At 40.1% G+C, this 6,755-nt stretch overlaps 1 long non-coding RNA gene across 1 annotated transcript; it reads left to right on the top strand.

Moving 5' to 3' along the window:
- The first annotated feature begins 2,796 nt into the window (after positions 1–2,796).
- LOC123986258 lies at positions 2,797–3,643 on the top strand. The gene is made up of 3 exons (XR_006828830.1): positions 2,797–2,958; positions 3,128–3,391; positions 3,518–3,643. It is a non-coding gene; the product is annotated as an uncharacterized LOC123986258 (long non-coding RNA).
- The last annotated feature ends 3,112 nt before the right edge of the window (positions 3,644–6,755 follow it).

The following is a 6,755-nucleotide window of genomic DNA, read 5'->3' as shown; positions in this document are numbered from 1 at the left end:
GCTGATATAAGCCCTGCTTTACCAAGACAGCCTGTCGTTTTTTATGATGAAACCAGATGAGATTTAGAGAGGGATCCGAGGAGAGGCGGGGAGAAGGATGGATTTTTTCTCCTCTGACACCTTAGCGGAGGAACTGCAACGTCCGATTTTCATTTCAGAGTAAAAACTCAGGGGAGTCTGACTTATGGACATGACAACAAACACTGTTTTACTGCCCGTGATGCACTCTGTTTGTCCATCTTGCTCTATCGCATGATGATTCTCTCCCCGCCTGTCTGGCTGATGTGTTTAGTCGTCTGATTGTGGATTGTTGCGTCTGTCTGCCTATCCATCTCTTTTATTGCGAATCAGTTTGTCTTTCAGCTCGTCCCCGTGTTATTTTGTACCCCAGTCTTTATGCCTGTCAGAAGCAGAAGAAGTACAAGGTAATTCTCTTGTGTTTGTCATCAGCTACCAGCCCTATATTGGGTGCAATGTTCGGTTCCCTGGCCAGTGTGATTCATTCAAATGATCTATCCATCTGCTGTTTTGAACTAGCACCGCCTCCCTTTGTATTCCTTCTGTGTTAGTAGTATTGAATGTACCCCTCTGAGCCTCTTAAATGCCTTTGTTGGCAGATCATTGGGTTGTTCATAGTTTTATGAGCTATCCCCTGGCTTGTGCCGTAGTCATGCTTGTGATACATGCAGATAATTATCCAGCAGCATTCATCTCTCAGATGGTCAATAATAATATGACGGCAGGCTGATGGAGTGGAGGTATACTGCGTTATTGCAACCCAATAGGGACTGACATCGAGACCATATAAGGAAATGTAATGCATTTCTGGAGCCCTTTAGACACACACAATGTATGTATTATGTTTTGGTTTATATGTAATATACAGTAAAAGGATAACAACTGCTCAGCCAGTGGACTTAACATAGAGCCTGTCATTTCTGTATTATGGTTTGGTTCTGTATGTTGTGTTTTGATAAGAGGGCAAAAGACAGTATAACTCACCTTGAACTGCATGGAACCATAGGTGGGGTATGAGAAAGAAACGGGAGAGAGGTATACCCATCACTTAAACATGGTCATTAGTACTTAGCCAGTTATAAACAACTAGTAAGCTATTGCAGTTTGGTTCCAACGATTTGTAAAGACCGCCACGGCCGCAAAAGGAGCCCCTTCTGGATATTACATTTATTTTATTTATTGAGTGAGGATCACAGTGAAATGTTGTTTTCAGTGGGTTTGTGTTCCCCTCTGTTTGGGCTATTCACTAAGGCAGCTGTATGGCTATTGGATATACACATTTTTACCTCTACTCAGCTATTCAAGCTGATCACCTGTCGAGCGGTGACAAATTGTACATCAGTCGTCATTTCAAGCAGCTGAGACCCATTTGACTCGAGAGTCAACCTGGACAAACACATGATTAGATGGGTGGTGGTGTAGTTGACAATATACGTGCCTTCGTTGTGGGAGACCTTAGTTCACTTGACCGTGACATCCATCAGCGTGTCCCTGAGCAAGACACTTGACCCCTTATTGCTTAAGAGGCGTGCAACCTCTGATAGATAACATTTAAAGGCGCTTTGGATGAAAGCGTCAGCTAAATGACTTACATTAGATTCAGCTTTATTGTCTGGGTAAAAATACGAAGCATCTAATCAGAAGTGCAGAAATATAGTGTTTTTACAGATAGATGCAGTTATGCTATATCTTAATATGTACAGTGGAGTTATAATATACAGATATAATACAGTATATATGAATATATTAAAAACCTCAACAAGATAAGTGGACAGAGGTAGAGATTACACAACGTGTAATATATGTTAATTATGAGTGGTACCAAGTGTCGTAAATGTGTAACTGAACAAAATAACCAAATATTACAGTATATTATTAAAAATAATCTTAATTAAAAGAACTGGAAAGGTTTTAAGAAAAGGTGCCACATTAGCTAGCTTGCATTGGTTACTTTACACTATACAGTGTAGAGGCAAGACGTGAACAAGCATGAATGTATAAAAAAAACTGTGGATTTGGTATACAGTACATTAAAGGTAATACTATTATTTTTTTAATTTTATTTTGTGGTGGTTATGTTTTTAATTCTTCTGCTCAGACATATATCAAATGTTTTAATGCCATGTTCATACTGCCTTCTTGTTTGTAAAAATGTTTTTTTAGAAAGAAAAGAATTAAGAGTAATGAACAGAATACGCAAATGACAACCGTGACATCATTTAGGTTCCACAAACAGGGGTGGAACATTGACGATGACACAGTTGTCATTTTAATAGTCTCAGATTATAATTTACAGTAGTGATACAGAAGTATCAGCGACTGAACTGAGAACAGAGAATCAAAAAACACTATATATATATACATATATATATATATATATATATATATATGTATATATATTGGAGAGTCGTCTAAACAAGTCCACCACAAAAATGGATGTGTTCCAGCACGGTGATGTCTCCCGTAGCCAGAATGTTCACATGGGTAACTGTCGTCATTGGAGCAGATGTTTTTAGTGGCCAAGACCAGAAGTCCGGCTAAAATTTTTGCCGTTCCCACAGAGTAAATGAAACCCAGTGAAAAGAAGATCAGACCCACTCGGCACTCCAGCATGGAGATTCACGTCTTTAAAGTCAATTTGGGAAAGGCTGAGAAGGAGAGGAAGATGATAGAAGAGATGGGGAAAGGCCAGCAAGAGAGCAAACATCTTCAGCAACAGCAAAAAATGTTTTGCTGTTGCTGCAGATGTTTTTCCTCTAGCTCTGTGATATTACAGGCTGAAGAAGTGGATCAATATGAAGATATTACAGTTCTTGCAGAAGAGATAATCGAAGAAATGCTTTCTGAATTGGCTCTACAAACTGTTGCAGGACCACAGCATGAGGAAGATTGACAGAACGTACAGGAGAGAGCTAGAGGAGGGCAATAGGATTTACCAAAGTAAGATATTCCACGCACTGAAAAAATAATTATTCTTTTTTATTTAAATAATATTTTTTTCAGTTATTTTCCTGCTATAAACCATTTTCGCTATGATGTTGCTTTGTGGCACATACTTATTCTGTGCTGTTCTAACATAAAAATATTCTCCTCTGCTCCACTGGTGTAGTTTCCTGCATGGCTCGACCAACGACCCAAGCTCAGTGAGAGCAGCAAAAAAGACAGAAGTTGATCCATCTAGACAACCAGAGGGAAAGAGTGAAGAAACTTCTGGACTTTCACTAGGAAGTACAGCGATACCTGAAAGAGGAGCTGAAAGTCAAGGAAGAAGAGCGTTATGACAAATGGGCAGCTGTACATGGCCTGAGCATTCCTGACTCTACACCAGAGCTGCCCAAAAAAAGGATGAGTAAGGTGGAGAAGAGATTTTAAGGTGAGTCTCAATCAGTCAGCTTTATGTGTATGTTAATTATTATTACATTGATGTTAGGATCATTCTCGGAATTTTTTTTTTTCACCCAGCCCCACAATGTTATGACTCTGTTTTTCTGTGTGAAAGAGTTCTTCTTCTTCTAAACCAACTTCTTCAACAACACCATCACTACCTGCATGGCCCTGTGGACACAGAGTGATGACAAGACCGGTTTTACACTCAACATCTCAGATGCACATTAGGATAGTTGGCAACTCTAAACTATATTAAATTATCATATATATTCACAACAATTCAATGGGGATTTACTGGCATGGGAAACAGACTATGCCATAGCAAGTGTGAAATAAAACCTATACATAAACAGGAAAATTGTGCTATATTGATATATATATATATATATATATGTATACATTATAATAAATGTGGAATTGGAGTTAAAAAAATATACAAACACCTGAATGTACTTACTACGAGAGCCTGTTAACTCCAAAAAAGGCAAAGTGCTTTCTGCATTTGGGTCAGATCGAGGTCGGGCCACCGTAAACGGGCCGTAGCAGAGTTCATTTGGAACTGGGCTAAGACCACCTCTTTAGCTGGTTCTTGGTACGGTTGTTTGGTCCACACCCAAGTGCGACTGCTGCATTCACACCTGCCCAAAATATCCACACCAAGGGAGGAAACAAACCTGTTTTGCCTGATTTGTTGCGGGTTGGGCATTGTGATGTTGTCAGTAATCACTAAAATATACTAATACCATCCACTGCTTTTTTCAAGATGAAGATGACCTCTTGAAACTATCTCTAATGTTGCAGGTACATGACACATAGGGACTCTGCTTTGCACTGCAGGTTATTTTTTGGATGTTGCATTTACAGACTTGGGCTATAAAAAACTCAATATCTTTTTGCATCCCAGGCCAATAAAACATCTGTCTAGCAAGGTGTAAAACCCCTTCTAGCCCCAGGTGACACATTTCACATTGAAAGTACTTGTATGGCAGTTCTTTGTACCTTTGTAGAAGCAATATTTGAGTACAGGTTGCCTTTCAACAGACCCTCTTGAGAAACATGGAGTCTTTTGCATTTGTGTGGCAGTTGTTAATTTTAAGTTTCCATATTCATGACCCTCCTGTCTGTTTTTTCTATAGAATTTTTCAGCTAGAGTACATCGAATATGGCAGGGTCTTGCAACAGTGGGCAGCAAGTGGGCTGCAAGCAATTCAGTGAGATCCAGTCCACTTAATACTGCTCCTGTCTTTCAACACTAGCACTTCACTCACTCATACAAGAGTTCATACTGACATGAAGTCTGTGTTTGTAGAAGATAACTACATAAGTCAGCAGCTATCCACGATAACCTTAAAGAATACATGGGAAAGTACCAGACATCAGCAAAAGAGACAAGATCAGCCTAGTTTCCTCACAGATTATATGCAAAAATAACCATAACCCCAATGTTTTGTCCAGATTAATCAACTTTATACTCAATGGACCATTCAATCAGACTGGAACCTGGTAATGACTGCATAGTATGGGTGTGGAAAATAATTGATTTTTAGATGCATCACGATACGGACTTGGACGATTCTAAATCGATTAACAAATGTCAATAATGAATTATCTAGAGTTTAATTGATAACGTAATGTTGACAGAACAAAAAAGGCGGCTGTCTGTGGTGTGCAACAACGGAGAGTCATTCTTCCTGTTCGGTACAGACAGGCAGTTGTTTATTGAATGACTGCTGCAACTAAACTTTCACATGATCAATAAAATCAATGCGCAACTAACTTTAATAATTTTCACCTGCGCATTGTGCAGCGCGGTAGCACTTAGCTAACATCCTCTCCTCCTTCTTCAAAGGACAGGCGGCAGTAGATGACGGTGGAAGCAGCGGAGCCGAGGAAAACATGAGCATGGGAATCCAGCAGTGTGTATGTTTGTGCATAAAAATCAAATCCCTCATCTTTCGCTCTGAGTAGGCCTCACCCTGGCTGAGGTTCTCCTGTGCTGGACCCTGACTCTGCTTTTACTGATTGTACAGCTACATATGCACAAGAAGAACATCAGTAATAAATATGACTTACAATAATCCATTCTCTAATTCTAAAAACACACTGCCCCTGTACCTGTCACTGTTTTGTCTGGTTCCATTTACCTTCTCCTCCTCCTCCTTCTCCTCCTGCTGCTCCTCCTGTCCCTTCTCTCCCTCCTCATCAACATGACTGGGGTCATCATCAACCTGTCCCTGTGCATCACCCCTACTGACCTCAACAGCTAATATACATAAGTACATACACAGATTCCTCGGTTAATTTGGCAAATTTAGTTGCCTCTTATGCCAACATTGTTTCTTCTTAATTCTTATTTTGTCTGCATCACACATTTCTTTTTCCTCTGTCACTCTCTTCTCCACATTTACCTTCTCTGTTAAGCTTATCACACAACCCAGCGCTGACTTCCGCCCCGTAAATCATTTGAAAATTAAACTCGCTCCAGATGGAAAGTAAACTTCTTTGATCAGCCCAGTTGGGCCAATCAGATTTCAGCAAAAACGAAGATCGGTCCAAGTTTAAGAGGGGCTGCTCGTACACACCCTCCATATTGAAAGCAATGGCTTGGCACAGTCAGACACACAGACAGTGTTCGCTGCAGCAGACTGGCCGGTCGGCACAGTCGCAGATCATAAAGTAAAACAGAAAGTGAAAAATAAAAACTCCTGACCCCTGGCCGGTTCGGCCTGAAATGGACCGGCCGTTCGGCTCCGGTCCGCCCCTGGATGTCATTGTGTGTGGCATTTCTCACGTAGATGTTTACTTTATGTGAGAAGCAAGTAAACTGATAGGTAATTTTGAGTCCCTCATCAAACAAAAGGTGCAGTTTCAGTTTGACTTGCCAATCAGAACTGATGACTAGTAGTGTCCATTTTGCAACAGCCACCATAAGAAAGTAAGTGTCTTTTCTGTGACAATAAGTTGGAGGAGGATAAGGAAGAAAATGTAGAGCCTGAAGACTGAAGATGTTTACAGCATTCCAACAGCCTTAGGCACAATAACTTCCATTATTTTGTTTCAGTGAGAAGAGGAGGAAGTGAGATGAGGCGATGGAAGAGACCAGAGAAAGAATGGAAAGAGAGAGAAAAGGAAGAAGGTGGTAGGAGGTTGAATGAAGGAGGAGATGGCACATACAGGACAAACAGGGAGTAAATAAATTCAAGTTAAAAAAAAAATTTCAAAGGGAAAATAAATAAGGTAAAGCGATAATAATATGGTCACCAAAGGGCAAATATGTGATGATCAAATCTTTCATCCCTATTTATTTTGCTTTGGACATTCTTGGTTTTAAATTGAGGTCAGAGGACAAA

The sequence above is a fragment of the Micropterus dolomieu genome, linkage group LG17 (assembly GCF_021292245.1).
Source record: "Micropterus dolomieu isolate WLL.071019.BEF.003 ecotype Adirondacks linkage group LG17, ASM2129224v1, whole genome shotgun sequence".
Classification (NCBI taxonomy): domain Eukaryota; kingdom Metazoa; phylum Chordata; class Actinopteri; order Centrarchiformes; family Centrarchidae; genus Micropterus; species Micropterus dolomieu.
This window is presented reverse-complemented; position numbering and strand designations above follow the sequence as displayed.